The following is a 17,409-nucleotide window of genomic DNA, read 5'->3' as shown; positions in this document are numbered from 1 at the left end:
GGTTTTAAAGGCTGCATTACAGTAAAGTTGTTCCATTCTATGTTGTTCTATTATTTGCCTTTGTCACTGTGTAAATATTTTCTGAAAGCACCAACAGTCAACCCTACAATATCGTCAGAATATCAATCAGAAATATTAAGATATTTGATTTCCTCCAAATCTCCCAGCCCTAGAGCATTATGTAACCCCTAATAAAGCCACAATTTCTCAATTGAACACTTCTGATTTAGCATCAATTTGTTTCTTCAGCTTCTCCGATTATAGACAATCACAAAGGCACAGTTACTGTATATGCAAATACAGGCCCACACTGAGCAAAACACACAACCCCACCCATCTGTTACCCAGCTAAGTGGCGGAGAAAGAGAGAAAGACACACTCCGTCACCATGCACACATACACACAGAGCAGCTAACTTAATTTCAAAATCAATTAATTAAAAAAGCACGGTCCTCTTCCACAGGGAGTGAAAGACAAATTTGAGGAATTTAATCCTGGTACACAAATCAGAGCTGTTCAGCCGCAGAGATATGAGAGGACAGGATGGATGGAGGGATGGAGGGGGCGGAGGGATGGAGGATGGACGGTCAATGAATTTTAAAAAGGGAAGGCGATTTTACTCAGTCGCTTCAATTTGACACGACTCCTCTTGCTTTTTCTGCTTTACCATTCCAATCTATCTATCTATCTATCTATCTATCTATCTATCTATCTATCTATCTATCTATCTATCTTTTTTCTATTTTCTGATGGACAGAGGAGAAGAAAAAGCACAATCAGCAGAGAAAGTGAGCATGACGGAAAGAGAGAGAGAGAAAGAGAGTGTGTGTGTGTGTGTGTGTGTGTTGGTGGGGTTCATCAGCATCCCTCTCTCACTCCCTCACTGTCTCTTTCCATTAGTTTTCAGGCTTTTTTAAAAGAGACGTGTTATTGATTTTTTGACGCGCAGAGGCAGAGGGGGGCTCAGAGTTTGTGTGTGTGTGTGTATGCCTTTGTGTGCGTGCGTGCGTGTCTGTTCTCTGCGGCTGGTCTAACCTCAGGCGAAAAAATCATAATAAAGAGTTTGCCTTTCTCTCCTCCCTGGTGTTCCTAAAAAAAGGCTTTGCCTAATAGGAACAAAAAAAAAGAATAACACTGTGAGATAAACTGTTCCATATGCCACCTGTGTGTGTGTGTGTGTGTGAGTGAGAGGGAGACAGAAGGAGAGAGAGAGTGAAGTTAGAGACAATGTGTAAGTGTGTACATTTGGCACGCAATTTGTAAATGTGTTGGTACAGGTGAGTGTTTGGTGCCTGACAAAATGCACGTGGCCTTCCATATTTGTCTGATGTTATGAGTGTGTGTTTGAGAGCCTGTGGTAATGTGTGTGTGAAAGCATGAGTAGTGGAAAAAGCATTCAGATCCTTTCTTCAAGTAAAAGTAACAAGCAACAAGGGACTGTTCGTTATTTATGCAAGAGGAGGGGGTGGTACAAAAAGGGGAAGGCATGTCAAATAATATTTTAACCAATGAGAAGGGACTTTTTTAAATTTTAGCTTAGGGGAGAGGCATACAACTTTAAATGGTTGTATTTTGTATTTATTTTACCGCAGATTTTGAAAGAAAACATGCCTTACAAAGCCACGGGTAGGTTTATAAGGCATGTTTTCTTTAAAAATCACCAAAATTAGACCATTTATCACAATTGTAAAAATAGAGATTAGTGTTGGATTTTCAAATTCCAGTGGTCCTTGGAAGCATCATGTGCAATGAACGCTTCCGTCAGAAAAAAAAAGTAATCAAATCTGAGCCTACACAGTTTGCACCAACTAACCAGCATGCATGACAAGACTGAGAAACTGAAGCTTTTTTCAACTCCAGGATTTCGTCTTCAACTTTTTACTTTTAGCTTTCAAATATCAAAGGGCAAGTTTTAAAAAGAAGAACAAAAAAACTACTATGGTGGAGGGAGGGTTGTGCATTTTCTGCCAGTCACTCAGCGAGGCTCAAGCTTTGGGGAGGATAAAACAAACAAACAAACAAAGTCACACCCCAGCTCCCCTCCTTCTCTGACAAGTAAAGAACAGTCCCTGACTACCTGTGCTCACTGAAAGCCGTGTATCTCCTTGAAATTTTCAGATATGCTGAGGAAATTTTATCTGTAGCCTATACAATACTCACGTGCCATGTGTACTCTGAAAAAGTTGGTTTCTATCCTTGCTCTTGAATCTCAAAAATATATTTTTAAGTTCAGCTGAGGCTAATACAAGGGTTCAGCTGCCTGAGTTAGCCCAGTCAACAGGGTGTATTTGTTCTGGCAGTCGCCTGTAGGTTTATTGCTTTTCTTTTCCCTAGCAGAAAACCTACAGGCGACTGGCAGGATGCATCGCTCCACCCCATGTATGTTAGCTTCAAGAATCTGTTAATGTTCCCAATAGCATTTCACCTTAGTTATTACATCATTTTGCACTGGAAAATAAATAAATACATTTTAACTTAAGTAAGACTACATAGTATCTAAAGTAAGAGTACTCATTATGCAGAAAGGCTCCTTTCAATGTGTTAGATGATTATTACAAATATTGTTGCCAATGCATTTAGATGTAAGCAGTAAATCATTATTATAGCTGACCATGGTTTAGCTCAATAGTTTAATACATAATTTTCTTTAGCTGAACATAATTTGCAAAAGCTTAACCTGCAAAATGTAAATTACTGGAGTAGAAGTATGAAATAGAATGAAATGATAGTACTGAAGGAGAGTACAAGTACCTCATTTATGCCTGGAAAGCATGTGTCAGAGAGAGTGTAATACAGTATGATTGTGTGTGTGTGTGTGTGTGTGTGTGTGTGTGTGTGGAACAGGCTGCACATGGAGAGGTCTATTACAAAAGTACACCTTGGGAGCACAGCAGTGGGGACTAAAGGGGAGAAAAGAGAATAAGAGTGAGTACCAAGAAGCAGAAGATGAGAAAGATTGAAAGAGAGTGAGAGAAGAAGGTGAAAGCCAGGTTGGAAATTGATGGTGTAATTGTTGACTGCTGGTCGGCTCTTATCTGGGTTTCTCAGGGCTGTTGTCTGGCCAGGCTGGCTTCTTTTTCGTTTTCCAATCTCTGCCTCTCTCTCAGAGTGGACCAAACCTGGCAACCCATATACTTTTCTCTATTTTTTTCCCCTCTTGCCAGCCCTTGTATTCTCCCCAATCCCTGTCTTTCTCCTCTTTTATCTCCTTTCTGTCATATTACTGTGGCTCCATCCCATTGAGCACCTTTCTTTCTTTTTTTTCTCTCTCTCTCTCTTCAGACAGTCAGACATCATGCAGTGAGCAGTGGACTGGAAAAGAGCAGCGGGGGTGGGGGGTGGGGTGCAGCCAGTCGCAGGTCAAAGGTGAGTCTGGAGCAGGATAGGGGCGGGTGAGGGGGCAAAAACAGACTCTGTTTCTCTCTTTCACCCCCTGCCCCTGCACACAAGCCAAACCAACACCTCAACAACAGCACTATTATAGCTGCAGCTGCTGATACAGCTGGGCTCAAAGAAGATCCTAGTGCTGGATTCGAGGTGAGGCCAATGAGGTGCTAACCAGAGCAAGATTTGTGCTAAGCTAGCAGTGATGTTTTGATAAAAGAGTGCAGAGGCAGACCTGGAGGAAGTGAATCAAAAAGCTGGATTTGTACTTGGTGCAGGGGATTAACAAGATGCAGATACCACAGACATCATATATTTATAGTTGAGGGCTGGATTGCACTCAATGAGATCACCATCCCAACACCACATAAATGTACTGTGTAGCTATGGGTGCTATATGCACAGGCTCCATAGTGATGCCGCAACTCTGACTTCTGACTCCAAAAAATTGTTGAGATACATATTTTTTGAAGTATGTATGTGAAGGAAATCAGCAGGGCTGACCTGCATGCTCTGAGGCTTCAAAGCTTCATTTGGTGCCCTGGTAATCGATGTCAAAATCACTATCTCAATACTTCTTCTATACCATTAGCCCAAAAATCCCAGAGGCCATAAATTAAGATGTTGTAATCCAACATAATTCATTATGCATCTGCATTAATTATTCTCGGACAAGGACATTTAAACGTATAATAGATGTAGTTTGTTGACGACAACTGTTTGACAACCTGTGACAGGCTTACAGGTACGTTAGCAAGATGTTGAACAAGTCAAGCATCTGGATTAGTATCAGATTTACAAAGACGACCCCCAAAAAGTCAAGTGCCAGATATGGAAACTGACAAATCACAAATATACAACCAGCTTAGTAAATCACCTGAAAACTGCAAGTAACAGGATAGCTGTCTTGCAGAGAATTTTTTTCTAGCTACAATGGCTATGATTACTTCTATCTGGATACAAAGTGGCCAACTGTCAGATTATTTTAAGCGTACTGACTGAAAACTGATGTTTCAAAAAATGTCTTCTCATTTATCATAACCCCCAACTCAGTGAAGCTCCAATTAATCATGGATATTTCTCAATGAAGCTTCAATGCCTCAAAACTGGTATCCAAGACAGCCCTAGAAATCACAGAGCATAGCATTCTACCATGTGGCCATCGATACAGTGACATTATAGCACTGTTTTCACCAGGTATAAAGATGCTGTCCATATCAGGATCAAATATCCAGCTGTATGTCAGTCTCATGTCCCCATTTAAATCGACCATTCACTGTATGTGATAATCTTGTTGTCTGCAGCATCTCATCATGTCTATCGTGGGCAATATGCAAAGCAGACGAGTAGGTGGGGAAGTGGCACCGTCAACATAAACAAACAGCAGGTTCAGGATATTTAGGTATAATGCTGTACAGCCTGTATTTACTTCTCATTCAAGGCAAAAAGGGCTGTGTTTAACAAGTCTTTCATACGAGTCAACAGTGACAGGTTACCTCGCTGCAGTAGAGTTAGCAGCAGCTGCTGTAAACACCATCTCAGTTCCTGTTTCACTAAAGATGAAGAAGAGGAGCAGTGACTCATAGGGTCAGATCATGCTGGAGTCATTTCACCATACCATCCAAGCAAAATCTGATAAGTCAGGGGGCAAGGCGTCTGTCTCCTCTTCATCACACAATTGTTTTCTACAAACCATGCTGTCTCTACACTAAGACATCTAACACATTGTCCGCCATCCTCTTCACACTTGCCAAAAGTGCCCCATGGTATTAGAAAGAAGTATTTTCTTAGTGTTAAACGAAACACTGTTCTAGCATTGATTTTTCAACAATAAAGGGTAGCATTGACTTCCCAAGACTTGATGGACCAGGTTTCCATTAGGAACTGCAACGCTGAGTTAACTTTGAATTTCCAATTAGAGGTGCTACACTGAGTAAACATCTATGTTTTCATTTAGGAGGGGCTAACAACTAACTTTGATTTTCCTAAAGGCCAAGATCACTGCAGACAAACACAACACGACATAAGGAAAAGTAGCTCTCAGTCTCCCAATAGCTATGAAAGCTAAGCTACTCCCACACGCTAGCTCAGCCGAGCTCAAAGCAAGCAGTCATGTAGGGGCCCTCCTGCTACCGATAAGCCTGCATGGGCCCCTCTGTAGTGCCTGCCCTGGAGAGAAGCCATTAGCCCGGCTGCAGCTCCTTCCCGGATAAGCTGCAGCTTACCAGCCTGCGAGCCGCAGGGCAACTTTTTATTGTCCTTTCAAAACTTTATGTGTGAGTGTGGGGCGATAGCCTGGGAGGGGCCCTGTGTGCTGGAGTCTGCAATACAGTGTGTGTGTGTGTGTGTGTGTGTGTTTGTGTGTGCGCTCAAGCTGCGCGCTCCCGGCACTTCCTGCCCACTAACGGCCAGTCCCACGGTAGGGAGGGCGAGCTCTATCGGACCAGAACAATGCCAAAAAAAGGCCGTCATAAAAACAAACTACCATGCTCTGGTTAGCACAAGGAAGAGGAGGAGAGGGGCCTACTTTCCTCTACACAACCCCCTACTGACCACTGTATGTGCATCATTATTCATACACACACATTAACACGCACACAATCTCAGATATCCAGTCCATGACTCACTTTTTTTTTACTGTTATCTTTTGCTGGTCGCACATATACATTTGCATACACTATCCAGGACACAATGCATTAAAACAGCAAGATGCAAGAGCTGAATATGCATAAGCACATACTCTATGCAAACTACACACATAGCAATGTTGCCACTGACAGTAAACAATAGGAACCCGTGCATTCACACTGGGTCCAAACAGCACTGACGTGTCACCAAAATCAGAATAACAAAAAAAGAGAACAATTCCGGCGGTCCTCTGTACACAAAACACAGTGCAGACAACTGAGCCAGAAAACATCTGCTGAGTCGGGACAAACAAAACAACAAGCAGCCGACGAACAGCCGCGTCGGGGGCCTCAGAAAACATACTAAATACCTTACACGGTGCCCCCGAAACACAGTTGGCTCTCTGACAAGGTTTTTGGCCGAGCATATTAACATCTCTTCCCAATCCAGCTTTACAATTTAAACCACGGCCAGGCATGGCAGACCCAGGAAATAGGATGAAACAGGAAAGATGAGTCCAGCTGCTATCTGAAGAGGAAATTACTAGTATCAAATATGATGAAGATTTCTCTCCCTGAGTCTGTTCTTTGACTCCGTTAGGAGATAAAAAACACATTGTTTGCTTTGCCGAAGACACTGTAGATGGATACTGCTGTACACTGTAGATGCTATAACATGCAACTTAAATGATTTAGCAGAATGAAATGACTTTACAGTAATAGTTCAACATTCTGGGAAACACATTTATCCACATTTGTGCCTAAAGTTAAATGAAAAGATTGATACCACTGTCATGTCTGGGTGCTAAATATGTAGCTGGATCCAGTTTCTTGTTAGCGTAACTTAGCTTAGCATAATGTTTCCTTTCTCCAACTTCATAACTATTCCTTTATAACACTGAAAACAGAACAACAACCAGCACCTTCCCAGTTAGGCCACTGACTGACTGACTGTATATTAATGTATGTGTTTTTCCTCATCTTTTTATTACAGATGAGTGAACAATAATCAGCAATCACCAGCTGGTGAACATACAAATATAACAATACACTGAGCAACATCATATTCCAAACACCTTCCCCACTCAAAACCAGCAGCAAAGTTGTAAGTAATAATATCACAATATTAGAGTTGTTCTGAGTTGTAGCCTACACAGCAAGTTGCGCTGTGCAGCCACTGGCAACTACTGTTTTAGAGCGGCCAAAAATAATTGATTTCCTGTGAACAGTGTAATGTTAGCCATTAGCAAGTTGCCAATATCTTACACTGGAAAATCCCACTAGTAAAAAGGCAACATGAACAGTATGCAAGGCTTCAGTTTCGAGGGGTGGCATTAATGTTGCTTCTTACTAAATTGTGGCTGCACTGTAAGTTTTTTTTTTTTTTTTGAAGAATTGTTATTTATTCCTAATAATTTTTTTTTTTTATTTTTTACAAATGACAGTCAAATTAGATAATAAAAGAATGTTCAAGGGGATCGACTATATGTAGGCTATTTGGTCTTTTTTTAAAATTATTTTACAGAGGGTTTAACAGGAGCCATGCCAAACAACAACTATAGCAATCATGTCACACCCATACAGGGTTGGTAGTATACAGTTGTATCAGAACATCTCTATATAATATGTCCTTAATTAATGGTATACCAATATCCATAAAGGCTAGTGGCCATAACTAGTCCATTAGTGATCACATCTTGAGGTTTCCCAAGCAAGAAAATAACGGAAACCAAACGTCTTCAAAAATATAAACACAGTCATGTTTTGCTAGAGTTAATCTCTTAAGGTAAAAACTGTGATATTTGGATATCTGGACCAGCTAAGTTGGTGGAGATTCGTTTTTTCCAAAGTAGAAGTGTACATGTCTTGGCAAATAATGTTATAATCATTAATATTATGCACTTTTTAATCAAACTGAAATTGGGCATATCGTTTTACACCTAGAAACAACAATTTAAATCAAATTCTATTTCTAAAACTGATTGAGTGAAGAAATCAATCCTGTTTCAGACACTTTTCAGCAGGTCACATTACCAGAACAGATGTATGTTAATATTTATTGAAGCTGTCATCACTTTTTATGACACTGTTTTCACTGAACCCTGCTCAATCACAAGCAAGCAAAAAATCCATTTAACCTCTCTCTCTATGTGTCCTATTTTACATAAAAACTTGGATGGAAACCCAATTATTGATAGATGCACACAGGGAGCAGAGCAACATAAAGATAGACAGTGAGAGATAACGAGAGAGAGAGAGCACGAGGCTGGCGGGCAGCAGATGGCCAATAGTGGTCAGCTGGTAACAAACAAGCAGGTCAGGGCTCTCCTCCACCTCCATTCCTACACTCATAAATAATGCAGAGCCGAGCCACCCAGAGCAGCTCCACCAAGCTTCTTCTAAAGACCTCCAGAGTCACATAAAGGCACACACAGAGGTTGTTGTGCAGAAGCAAAGCACAGACCTTTATGTCATGGCGGGGAGCTTTGGGTTACTCTCCATCTGTTCCTTCATTTGTTACAGACAACAGTGATTAGATTGGGCTGATCCCTCTCAGCACTGCATTCTGACATTTTTAAAATTACATTGATCAGCCCGACAGGGGGGAAATTAGAGGTCGGAACAAAAAGCTTTGATAAACACAACTTCCACATTGCAAGAGTAAAAGATTTGGTACATCCAGTTGCACTTGCTCTACAGATTTGCCTCCAGAAACGTCAGTGTGTACCACATTGGATTTTCCACCAGCCTGACTTTCCTGGAAACATTTCTCCTCCCTCAGGGCTTATTTATTTATTGATTACCCCAAAGGGAGGCTGCATCATTCATAGAGGGTGACAAATATTTATTACTGCCTTGTGTTCTATATTCTGAGAGTATTGTTTTTTTGGCAATAATGTTAATTTTTGACAATAATGCCAATATGACTTCATTTAATTTAACTGAATTGATCTGAGAGAGAGGGATCCATACAGGCTGCTCCCGAGGCATTCAGGGTACTGGCACCACTATTAGAGCCACCAAAAGGATTATACTGCTTCCTTCTATCTGAGCATAGTTTTCACTCACAATGGGCTGAATATGCACTTGTCTGTTCAATTAAAGTTGAGCTACATAAGTGGTAGTGCTTACACTTTGGCAATGCAAAAATGACCTCATTATGCTACTCGAATTGAGCCGAAACGGGCAAGAGAGAGGAAGAGGGGGAAAAAATGTGTGCGTAAGTGGGTGAGAGAGACAGAGGATGAAAGAGGGAAAGAAAGAGCTCAAAGGGAAGGGCTAAGTTGCAGAGGAGCAAAAGCTTCTCTCTTCGGAACAACTGCAATCACAGCCACTGCCAAAACCCTCTGGATCCATCTTCACTGCCTGATGGAAACTTCTCAACAGGCCTTAAAGCCACTGAGAGGAGGCTGGAGGTTGTGCAGTGTGGTGCCTGTGTGTGTGTATATGTGTGTGTTTCAGCCTGTGTGCAGTTTGTCTTCTATATTAATAATGCCCTCCGTAGCATTTTAACATCAATAAATAATAGCTGCATCAAGTTTGAGACATCAGAATCGTTCCTGTAAACAAATGAGCCAGGAGGAGCCGAAGAGCTCAAGGCGCTGCAAATACAGAAAACACGAGCAAATGAAGACACATCATCAGATATCATCAACAACTTGACAACACATACATCGCATTTGAATAAATGCTGTACATAAGTATGATACATGCAACTTGGGAAATTTCACAACACAGAATACAGAAAACACAATCCCATACAGACACACTGAGTCATAAGCTCTGTCACAATCCAATACATCCAGCAGGTTTTTGTAGCATGAGGTGTGTTCACAATAGAGATGTGACAAAATAAAGACTGTTTTGCATACTAAAAAAAGCTTGATTTTTGAGTGTGCTGCTCACACCATTGTCCCACAAAGCAGTGCACAAAGAAAACAGAGGTGCAAATCACAGCTGCAAATTATTTGCCTAACTTGCAGGTGGTGTTGAGACAGCGCCAGTGTTTTGGGGGGGGGGGTCACAAAAAACTGATGAACAATGAGCTAGAAATGGGCCAAGTGTTAATGCTAGTAGTGTAGCTAACATCTCCAATAATATCAAAGTCATGGAATCAGACTGATAATCTAAAACAAACACTGTTAGCTCACTTTCCAACATCATTAGTCCTTTTTACACAGAGATCATGGTACAGAACTGCTAATTAAGTCCCTTCATTAAGCTGTCTTTGCATTTTTACACAGATCCAGATCCAACGGCGACATCATGCCTCCTCAGTCTGTGGATTTTGACAGCATGCCGGCATCGCAGAAGCAAAAGAGGCGTGACATGTAACCCCAACAGCATCGGCCTCTAATGTCATACATAATGTATGTGTTGGCAGTGCTTTATAAACAATAACAGTTGCATTAATATGATGGAAACAATCATTTACTGTCCCTGTCATATGGCGGCTGATATAGTCCTCTGCATCTCCCAGTGGAACTCCCACTGTTTTTTGGTTCCCCACCAAAAACTTTTAATGGGTTGTCACTCACTTTCTTTGTGTTGTGTGCGACTTACAGCGTCTCTCAATTTGCTTGTGTTTTTGAATTCTCGGTGCATTTCTCTGTGTCTTGTATGTGCTATGAAATCGGTGAAAGGGTTTCTTAATTTGCTTGTGTTGAGCTGTCTCGGCCATCACAGATTTTCTCCCGCATTGATTTACACAGATAGAAAGATTGCTGTGGCGCACAGAAGAAAAACAGAGGTGTTGTTCTGTTAGTAGAGGTAAAATCTTTTAAAACTGCACATGGTGGAAAGAAAGAGAGGTCAATGAAACAACCCAAAAAAGGGGGGATTACACCACATTCATCCTCCGCAGGAGAAGCAAAGAAAAACAAGGAAGGACAAAAGGAAACATCCAAGCCAGAGGAAGCAACAAGGTTCCTGGTCTTGTGTCTTAATTTTGACAAAAACGTAAAAACTGAAATGAAGCCATGAGCCATCTAATCAACTTTGATTATGGTAATTACACAAGACACAACATGATCAACGTGCCAGTGAGATGCTAATGTATAAAAATCCTGAATGTGTGTGTGTGTGTGTGTGAGTGTAATTTAGAGAGCCAGACTTCACGTTCTGGTGCCACAGTGTCATTTTGAGTCCACAGCTGTGCACATATCACACCTCCCCTCAACACAAACACACACATACACTTTACCTTGTCTCTACAGTTAATAGGATCCATAATAATGAACTTATAACAATAATAATGCAGGCGCACATACGCAGAGAAAGCATGAAAACATACGGTTTATATCACTTTGACCCTGCACCCTGCCAAAGCCCATTTACCATCACGGTCTTGTAAACAAGCCTCTTCCCTTCCTTCTTCTCTAAACATCAGCCTGTCCAGCCCAGCCCCACCTCCTGCTGTTTCCCTCCAGCACACACACACACACACACACACACACACACACACACACGACCCATCTGCTTCTGCTCTTCAGACCTCGCATCTGGCCTGCCATGAACCATATCTCTGTTCAACACACACACACACACACACACACACACACACACACACACACACACACAGATACACACACACTGTTAGGCATCAAAAAAATGAGTCGGGCCGATTCTGTTCATGCAGCATCAGAACAGAGAGGGCACGGCCAGAGATGTGAACTCCTCTCAGCTCAGCAGGAAACACAGAGCAGTTTGAAAAGGCAAAAACAAAAGCAAATCTGCTTGTGAAAGAGAGTTTTAAAAGGAAGAAAGGAAGATAGAGAAGGAATTAAATCGTCGGCGGAATGAAAAGGATGTTTTGAAATTTAAAAAAAAAAAAAAAAAAAAGCCTACTGTGGGATGCTGGCACATCAACTGTTGCTCAGCGGAGGATGTGAAAGAAAAAAAAAAAGCCTCTCCCACCATCAGAAATACATTATCGTTAGCAAATTCTGATCCATACGCTCCCACAGCACCATAGCCAGCATGAGCACAGCCTGAATGGTCTCTGTGTGTGTTCCTGTATGCAAAGCTTTTGCGTTACATTAGCAGAAATCATCGCGTTATCACGGGAGTTTACTGCGCATTCAGCTGCTCACCATGTGGGCTGCAGTATCCGTTGCATTGATGTGATGCTTGTGACATAGAGATGACAATTAAACACACACACACAAACACACACATGCAGCAGACAGGAGACATCTGGTGCACTGACGATATAACAGCTATGATGCAATGTTGGCCCTTTGGTGTCAAAACACAGTTTATGTCACATATTTGCACGCAAGGACTCGCAAACTCAGACTGACACAGATAGTGATATTAGACTGACTGGTTGATTAATCAGAAAATGAATTAGCAACTATTTTGATAAATGATTCATTCTGTGAGTGAAGATTTGCAGCATTTCTTTTACTTATATGATAATAAAATAAACATCTTTGGGTTTGTCTAGTGTGTAGGATTTAGGGGAATATACGGGCAGAAATGGAATATAATGAGTATGCTTTCTTTAGCGTATGATCCCCCAAAAATAAAGATCATCTTCATGTTTTCGTTACCTCAGAGCAAGCTGTTTATACCTCCATACGGAACGGGTCCTTGTCCAAGGAGTCTGGCATGTTGCACACGTCTGTCTGCGACGAACCAAATATCATCATAGAAACACTCATTTGTAATGTAAACTGCTTTATTCAGTGTTTTTACCAGTTTTAATCACCCACTCCATTGGTTTTGGAGAGGAAGAGACCTCTGCTGATAATTCAGCTACTCTTAAAAACATCCTGAACTATGGACACTGAAGAAATCCTAAATGTGAGTTCATGCTTGGCACACAGGAGAAATTTGAGCTGGCATGCAATCTGCAATCCTCACTGCTAGATGCCACAAAATCCTACACACTGCTCCTTTAAGACTGTAAGGACACCACAAAACATTCATCTTGGGTTCTTGGAAAATCTGATGGCCATTTTTCTTTATTAGTTCTTTATAGTTTTTAGTCAAAACAATAATCCCCAAATGGAGAAAATTACCGAAAATTAGTCTTTTATGGAAGTAATCGGGTGCTGCAGCCCAGCATTGGCCCTGAGGTGGATGCCAGCAGGAACATATGTCCAACACAACACCCATAGGGGTCATGAGCACACACAAATACACACACACATTGTACATAAGAGATCAAAGTTGAAAGAAATTCCATATTTAATATAAGTGAAACTGTTTCGTGTGTGTAAAGCGGTGCATGTAAATGCGAGAACCCGATTGTATAAGCATGCCTGTTTGCATGTACAGGACGTATGATGCATGTGGTTCTTTGTCTGCGTGGCTGTGTGCTATTTAATTGTGCGTGTGTGTGAGGAGCATGATGAGTGTGTGAGGGAAGATGGGAAGGAGGCTGGCCATCAGGATGTAGAGTCCATTGTCTGTCCGACAATGAAGAGATCGAGTCGGCAGGAGTCCTGTGGCTCTCTCAATGGAGGCATTAACATCTGGGGCCAGAGGGCTGCAGTGTGTGTGTGTGTGTGTGTGTGTGTGTGTGTGTGTGTCTTTGTTGCAACTGCCCTGAATAAAGCTGGATTTTCAAGGCTTTTTTTCTGACTGGAAGTAATGCAGATGTCGGGAGGCATGCTTCAACCAAACTGGGTTTTCAAACATGTCTCATTGTGACGTGCTCCAGTCATGCATAATCTTCTCTGTATATTTATATCAAGGATTACGACCATTCTTAAAGGTCTGTGAACTTGATTTTACAAATTAAAAGGTGAGCAAATTGAATTTTGGCAGGATTATCCTCCGCTACATCCTTCTACACGGCAAATGTCAACTCTCGGCTCAATGCCGGCGCTGAATTCGACCAATATATTACTTTCATTAATCTTTCCAAATGACACGGTGGCATACACAAACACACAGAACCACCCGCCCACCAACCTTATGAAAAAGAAGTCCTACGGCAAACTTCACGAGGAAATTACACACATATCAAAGCAGAAAGTGGATCCTCAAACACAATCACGCTCACATAAAGTCATCCTCCATCCCACATGGCTATAACGTGACTCCACTAACTTCACCCACAACCTTTACTGTCTTTATTTTGAAGGGCCACACTCCCCCTGTGCTGTCTGTGAGTTAACTGGCACTGGCACCAAACAGCTTGTAAAAAAAAAAAAAAAAAAAGCAGGCAGACCCCCCACTCCTCCTCCGCCGCCTCCTCCCAAACCACCACCTTTTTACACAAATCCCTGCTCACTGTCCAGTGTGACGCCTGCCCTTCTCCTCCTCCTCCTCCTCCTCCTCCTCAGTAATTACAATAATCACTCAACTGGAGCTAATACTTACTTCATTAAGGCAAAAAGAAAAATCAGAAGGGGGAAAAAGCACTCCAAAGTAATATCTCAAGTCAGTGGATTATTGTCACCATAAGAGCTTAATTTTTGAGTGTCAGCTGAGCAAGCGGGAAATAGAGGCAGCAGTTCAAGAGCCTCATTGCTTTTATGGCATTGGAAGTGGATGAGGGCTGTCATATATAACTACTCTAACAATGTGAGACTCAGCTATTAAAATCTCTGTATATGTTTTCAGCAAGATGCTTTGGAACTCTTAACTTGTGCATCTGCGTTAGCATTTGCCAAACATCTCTATTAACTCTAAAAGCCTCTCTTCAGGGAGCCAGCAGAAGTCACAAAGTAAGTTAAGGAATATTAATGGAATATTATATTGATGCCATAGAAGATGCAAAACACTATCAAGCACAGAAAGGGTCCTAAAAGTTCATGATAGAGCACCACAGATGGAAATATAACAGGCAAATAACAACATATTAACTGATTTTTAGCCCTGAAGCGGTGAACAGCTGTAATTGTGGCATGCTGCACCACAAACACTGCACTGGCTAGTGTGTGCATCTTATATGTTATAGTTTCATTGTCTGACTGTGATTATGGAGCAGTGCATGCAATAGATACACAGACTACGGTGAAAGCCCGGAGTTGATTCCCTTCCAACTGCTCCTGACCGCAGTGCGCTGTGTTTACACTGCGCGAAATGAAGATAAAGTTGCATCATACTGAGCCCCAAAAGGACAACATACTACACGTCCACGATCTGTTTAGACAACGCGTTGTATCTGACGGCATCCTATTCCCAAGAAAAGAGGGCTTCATGGCAACAGTTGGAGATCCGGAGACTCCGGATCAGGATGTCTTCTACCTCTGCTTCCCTCGTCTACTTTTAATCCAGCTACCTCACAGTACTGCAACCACCATTACGACAAATAACGGCTCCAAACTTACCTTATTATTACGGTGATGGTGGTGATGATTACAGGCAACGCGTCCTGCGCTTTCCTCTCCGTCTCTCTCTGACGACAGATCCAGTATCCTTTTCTCTCCGTCTCTTCTTTCTCCGTTATCTCGGATTTGTTTCTGAATTGGAGTTATAAATTATTCCACATCCTCATCAATTTCAGATGAATTCGCCCACGGTTTCTCTCTTCTCTTTTCTTATTTCCTCTGTATTTTTTTAAATGGTTGGACTACAGGGCAAATCAAGCCATATGATACTGTCATTCAGTTTCTACACAGAGGAACTGGCTCTCCGCGCAACTCCCTCCCAAGGCTTTGTAACACGAAACCAGAGGAGGAGGAGGAGGAGGAGGAGAAAAAAGGAGGAGAAAAAAAAGCGTCAATTTATTCCACTATCTGGGACGAGCTGGATGAATCTATCCGCCTCTCTGTGCGCAGAAGTTTCAGCAGTCCGTACTAAACAAACATGCCGGAGTGGTCGTGGCGCTGCGTCTCTGTGCCAGTCTCCACTGGAAATGATGTGTGTGTGAGTGTGTGTGTGGCGCTGCAGCGTGTGTGCGCCCCCAGCCTACTTCTGCAGTACGCATCACAGCAGGGACCGGCGAGGATTTCAAAAAAGGCACACAAACAGGTCTCCGCCCATTAGCCTCTCGGAACAAGGGCCCCGACACAGACGAGGGGCCCCCAGCGGCCATTACACTGCTTGATTAAGACACTTTCATTGTATGGAAAGTGAAGGTCTGTTTTTGGCAAAGTGCTTCCCAACCTGGAGTCTGACCTCAGACACTCAGATTGGAAGGTCTGGTTCCTCACCAATTTCTGCCCCGTATTTAAGAGCCAGTGTGCAAGGCACCAGCTCCAAACAAGCACTGCCGGACTTTTGATCTCCCTCTGTGCCAGAGAAAATGTTCCACAGGAGATCAATACCGCATTAATACAGCAATATTATCATCGCCTCTACAGTTATTGCGCTGAGCTGAGGAAAGTATAATGTTGTAAGAGTAAAAATAATCTGTTGTTTTTGAGGCTTGGAGCTCTTTCCAGATGAAGCCTTTCACCTAATGTGACTTTTATAGTTTGTCATCTATTATTTTGTCTTTGTCTTATAAGAAGATCAATAATATTATTTTAGAAATGGATGGTTTTTGGTCAAGAGCATTTTCTTGACATGAAAGCATTTGGGATCTGTGTATTTTACAGGCTATTTTATTGATTGTCCTACAAACATAAATCGCAGTTTATCTGTTGCAATTATAATGAGTGGTGAGCCCTGAGAGAAGATGCCAAATAAATATCAGTGGTAGGACCTTTTACTAGTAAAATTGTTACTTTACTGAACAGAGTTTGACACTAGAAGGCTGTTTTCTCATTTATCTGATAAAGAAGGAAAGTTTCTCACATTTAACCTCAGTTTAACACGTGTACCTGCAAGCAAATGTTGTGGCATCAGAACTAGTGGAAGCCAGTCATAGTCCCAATCATATACAACTTGCACAAGTGAAATATGTAAACATGAAGCCTCCAGTGAACAGTGAGAAAGGACTTCAAGACATCTTGTGTCCAGTAGCTGTATACGACAGTCAGAGCATTAATATAGCAGCAAACCAATTTTACTAAGTCAATATAAAGTGGAGTAACGGCATCTTAACTCTTGCCTCTCTTCTTCGTTGTGGTTGACAGTATGGCCGTGTGTTCATGTTAGTGAGCCCTGTGTGGGTATATTGGCTAGCTAATCGCCACTGCTCTGCTCTGCATTGCGCTGTGCTTAAATGGTGGTTAGTGCTGATATCGGGACAGTGTTATTGTGGAAGTGTAGCATCCACCCTCCGGTGCACCCCTGGTTTACACCATTAGCTTTGTCAGCACTGTTGCCTTTTTCAGCATTGTTCACGCTGTTAGCACTGATAGCTAGTAGCCGCCGAGTCAGCAACCTCGTTTTTTTTGTTCCTTGATTTTTTTTGTGTGTGGGAAAACCATACCAGACTCAAATTATTAATCAGTGTATCTTGTATGTGTCTTAAATCTCTTCATCTTCTACTGTAATAGTTTATCCCTATGACAAGAATGAAGGATTGTACTATCACGTTAGCATGTGTTCA

At 41.9% G+C, this 17,409-nt stretch overlaps 1 protein-coding gene across 1 annotated transcript in view; it reads right to left on the bottom strand.

The window, feature by feature from the left end:
• Positions 1-16,046, bottom strand: part of sema4c (sema domain, immunoglobulin domain (Ig), transmembrane domain (TM) and short cytoplasmic domain, (semaphorin) 4C) — a 123,266-nt gene extending 107,220 nt beyond the window's left edge. The window contains exon 1 of the mRNA XM_049578965.1: positions 15,299-16,046. The gene's annotated coding sequence lies outside the window, so the exon portion shown is untranslated. The remainder of the gene's footprint in view (positions 1-15,298) is intronic.
• Positions 16,047-17,409: the final 1,363 nt, after the last annotated feature.

This window comes from Epinephelus fuscoguttatus, linkage group LG6 (genome assembly GCF_011397635.1).
Source record: "Epinephelus fuscoguttatus linkage group LG6, E.fuscoguttatus.final_Chr_v1".
In the NCBI taxonomy this organism is placed as follows: Eukaryota; Metazoa; Chordata; class Actinopteri; order Perciformes; family Serranidae; genus Epinephelus; species Epinephelus fuscoguttatus.
This window is presented reverse-complemented; position numbering and strand designations above follow the sequence as displayed.